At 52.3% G+C, this 4,730-nt stretch overlaps 1 pseudogene; it reads left to right on the top strand.

Moving 5' to 3' along the window:
* Positions 1 to 2,910: 2,910 nt before the first annotated feature.
* Positions 2,911 to 4,237, top strand: LOC122191500 (annotated as a pseudogene).
* The last annotated feature ends 493 nt before the right edge of the window (positions 4,238 to 4,730 follow it).

The raw sequence follows: 4,730 nt of genomic DNA on the forward strand, positions 1-4,730 counted from the left end.
GCTCTCACATTTAGAAGTGAAACTACAAGTTCAAATGCCAGGAAAAAATAAGGGTAAAAAAAAAATCACCTGGTATTTTCCAGGCAAATCACCAAGATCATGGAATCACAGAACATCCCCAGTTGTGTGAGTGAGTGGGCACACAAGGCTTGCAAGAGATGCAGTGCTGCAGATCAGAGACAGGACCATCACAGTGCAAAACACAGCTTATCACTAAAGGAAACATTTGAGAGCATTTTCACAACTTCTGCATGAGCTGTAATGGTTCAGCATATCCAGCTTTCTTATTGTTCAGTTGGAGAAGGCAGATGCTCTCACACATCAATCAGCAAGCACTTGGATGAGCCAGCCCTCTGCTTTTCACAAGGACAGACATGGTTACTGCCGGCTCTGACACCTTACCAGGAGATGCTTCAGCTCATTAACATGGACTTCATTCCTTCCATCAGCAGCTGCTCCTGAACTGACCTTCATTCATACACTGACACCACCAACTTCCAGCACGAGCTGACCTGCAAAACAGAGAAAAGAGAGCAGGATGACAACCAACACAGAGATAACACGTTTTAATATTCACAAACAAAAAAAGCAATAGCAATACAGAAGGGCAGCTGAAGGAACACAGCAGTACATAAAGAAATGAAAACCTGGCCCGGCCCTGGAGCAGAGCGGCCCGGCCCCAGAGCCCCCACCTCCAGATGCCTCATTCAGCAGAGATCCATCATCTCAGCAACCACCCACTACCCAACCCGCCAGCGTTCCTGTGACCTGCCATCAGCTGACGAGACAGAAGTAAGATCACCATGATCTTCCAAGCCACGAGATGGGCCAGGACACCACAAGAGGATTCACAATACTTTAGCTGGGGCCTCATGAAGGCAGAGTAGAGAAGGATGATCGCCTCCCTGCTGCCCACCGCTCTTTTGTTGCAGTCCACAATACTGTTGGCTTTCTGGGCTACCAGCACACACTGCTGACACAGGTGAAGCTTTTTGTCTCCCAGGGAGGCCCAAGAGCTTCTTGGCAGGGCTGCTGTTGAGGAGTTCTCCCACCATTTGGTAGTTGTGCTCTGGAATCCTGCCTTCAGGCATGAAAGCCAGGGAAGCGTTGCTGGTGAAAACAGAGGCAAAGAAGCCGTGAGGTACATCAGCCCTCTCTGCTCCTGTGCTTATTAACACAACAGTAGGCCCGCACCACCCCTCTCTACTCCTTTACTTGTAAGGTAACTCTATCAGCTAGAGCCTTCACACTCCTCTGTGAGTATCAGGTCCATGTCAGGTGAAAGCAGCCAAAGCTGCCCTGACTATCACAGCCCTGACCAGCTCCCTGTAGGCCAGTGTGAGACCCAGCTGAGCATCACCTGTGTTTCCCCCCAGCAGCTGTGTGAAGAAGTTGGCTGAACTCGGTGGCCTGTTGTTCTGCTCGGCCAGAGAATGCCAGGGCAATTGCAGCTCCCATAGGCAGCTGCTCATTGATCTGCAGACACCTCAGATTGCTGACAAAAGGCTTCTGCCTGCTCTCCTTGATCAAGCAGTTGGGAAGCAGCCTGATCAAGACCACACAACAGTTAATGATGCTATCCTTAATAGCTCAAGTGACCAAAATGAGAGAATCTTTTTCATGGTGTACTGCATGTGAGTCGTAGGCTCATTCACTTCTGGACACTTAAAGATACAGTTTGCTGCCCCTTGGCAGTCCTAACATCTTTAAACAGGCTTACAGAAACTTCCCAAGGGAACGAGTGGCAGCCCACAAGTCCCGTCCCATTAAAGCATGTCCAGTTTAAAACCTAGCACGCACCAGATGTTCCAGCTCCTGTGATACTGCTGGGTGCAGTTTGCTCCAGTGCAGAGCTGCAGTTACACCTCGCTAAGCACCAGGCCCCCCAAACCCAGTGCTGAGTCTCACTGCAAGCAGTGGGTAACAGTGCTCATAGAAACCAGGGGCAAGAATTGAAGAGGAAAGGCAAACTATTCCTCAGCTGTAAACTGGCTGTTCCCTTCCATGCCTGAACATTTCATATACTAACGTGGCCAGTCAGCATCCCCTGAGCTTTTCACTGCCCAGATCTTGCCTCCAAGATACAGGTCTGCTCCAATATGGCTGGAAACAGATGGAGAAGCTCAAATTGGGAACTGGGGATCAGGTCCCAAATGATTCCTGAGGAAGCTCTCTAGCTACACAGCACAGTATCAGCACCTGAACTTCCATGTGTCTAAAAGGCTACAATTCAATTAGTGCAGCAAATCCTTCCCTTTTCTGATAACCTTCCCTAGCCCAGCACCTACATATAGCCACCACAGGAAAGCAAGAACATCCCTAAGAAATCTTATCTACTGAAGAGGTGGCTAGCAAACAAAAAAATGTGAAAGAAAGCAGCCTCCAAGGTACACAGGCCACAGAAACTAAAAGCAAAGGGCCCAAAGCACAGCACTTGCCATCAGCCTCAATTAGCAGCAAAGCAGGGTTTGGGAAAACAAGGCCTCTTCAGAGCTGCTGCAGGGCAAGGATGAAATCCCAGAATTAAAAACAAAATCTCCCCCCACACACACTGATATTCACAGGCAATTACGTTTCAGCTTACAGTCAGCCCACACGCATCTCACTGCAGCAGCTCTTAGAGCAATCTTGTTCACAACGGGAAATGGATCACATCATCACAGCTCCACCATCCACATCATGCAGAGCAAACTGTCAAACCAAATCACAAAATGGTTCTTGTAAGGTACCCCCTTCAGCGTAAGGATCTGACCTATTTTATTACTGAATTATTGCTCCCACACAAGTTTCCATCACAGCTATCTATCAGTGCTGACATTTTTACACCAGTGAGGTATTCTCAGATACGTATACTCTTCTTCCCCATCTTAAAGATGCACTGAGCAGATTTCCCCCTCCGGGTACCTCCTGATGGCTGCATCCCCCACCCAGGAAGACCGAACAGAGGCCCACAAGCAAGGCTGGCCAGTGGAGCAATGTGCCAGCCCCACGGCCCTGGTACAGCCCTTCTGGGGGGTGTCCCGACACTTGCTGTGCCCACACTGAAGCCTGCAAGTGCCTCTTTCCCAGCTTTTACTCCAAAGGCAACCACCCCATCACCTCTCTGCTGGCCAAGAAGAAGCTGCTGGCCCAGGTGAGTGAGGCAGAGTCCTGCCACTGCCACTAACAGCACTGCCTGGAGGGCAATGGGGCGGCGAGCCCAGCCGGCTGGCAGCCAGCCCCCACTTCAAGGAGCAGAGGAGCCCGGAGACACCAGGATTGAAGGACGCATCCAGGGGAGGCTGGAGTGAGGTAGGACCCATCGCAGGGCTCCCCTGGCAGGACAGACAGCCTTACCCAAGAGCTGAGGATGGGGCCCCTGCACCCACTGTGTTCACCGGCTTCTTTCACTCATACTGCAGTAAGGTGCTGAAACACATCAGCTGCCACCCCTTTGGGGGATACCTCTCCAACTTGAAGGATTTCTTGGAACATGGAGGATGACTGGGAGCAGCCCAAGACCTGTGAACCAAACAAAGCGTGGAGCAGAGAGAGCCTGCAGCCAGCCACCTCTGCTGCTGTCAAAGCCTGCTGGGTGCCCCCTGGGGCCGGCTTCAGCCCACTGCACACAGCCCCACACCACCCACAGCCAAGTGGAACAGGACGAGGCAGCCTTGGGCCTGCAGGCTGTTTCCCCCTTGGTCCGTGAGACTGAAGGCAGGGGCAAGGGCACGGGCTCACCCAGGGGCCACCAAGGATTGGCCAAACCCAAAGCCATCATTTCCAGACCCGGCTGTGCCATTCCACTCACCCAGTGCCTCAGCCCCAAACGTTTACAAGGAAGAGATGCTGTGCTTTCTGATTAACTTCAGCAACCCTCTGGAGCACCTAAAAAATCAGGCAGCCCCACCAAAGCCATCTCTCTCCATTATCCCCTTCGTTATCCCCGTTTTCCCCAGCCCTGCAATAGCCAGCTTGCACAGCCCTCCAACCCCAGGCACCACCAACATCCCACAAAGGCTCACTGCAGCACCAGCTCTACCCCACAGCGACGGGGCACAGCCAGCACACCTACAGCACTCCACACACCTCCGCTTCCCACTGCAGCACCAAGCTGCTGCCTTGCTCTGCATCAGCCCTGGCCCCACAGAGAGGCGGGCAGCGGGATGCCACAGCACTGGGATGCTGTCGGAGATGCTGTGTCCCATGGCCAAAACGAGCTGCACCTGCCATTTGTAAAAAGAAGGAAGCAGAATGAGTTGCAGAGGTTTTCTTGCTAGAGATGCTGTGTCCCTGTGCAGTTTTGTGGAGCCAACACAGCCAGGCAGTGGATGTTCCCATCTCGCCATGCTGTGTCCAGGATGCTCTGCAGCTCCCTGGTGCAAAGCCCCTGCTCCCTCCTACAAAACCATGCCATTTTAGTTCTGAAGTATGCTGCCTTCTAGCAGGGGCTCCCGAGGTTATAAATGGCTCAGGACAGCAGCGAGCATCCATGGGAAGCACACTGGCTGCTCCGAAATGGGTGCTGGAGAGCAGCATCCAAAATAAACCTTACTGGATGGTCCCAGCTGGTGGTGCTTGGGGTGTGCTTGATTCCTGGAATTAGGGCTAGGTTGCAGGGGAAAAGCAGCTTCACCTTAGCAGGTGTGTTTCCTGATTCGAGAACAAACTGAGACTTACCTCTGGTTTTTTCTCTACATCGTTTTTGGCATCTTTCTCCCAGCCCCAGGGTTCACAGCTGTGCCTGGAGC

The sequence above is a fragment of the Lagopus leucura genome, unplaced genomic scaffold (genome assembly GCF_019238085.1).
Source record: "Lagopus leucura isolate 7727_CA_CO unplaced genomic scaffold, USGS_WTPT01 208-0_obj-0_obj, whole genome shotgun sequence".
Lineage (NCBI taxonomy): Eukaryota > Metazoa > Chordata > Aves > Galliformes > Phasianidae > Lagopus > Lagopus leucura.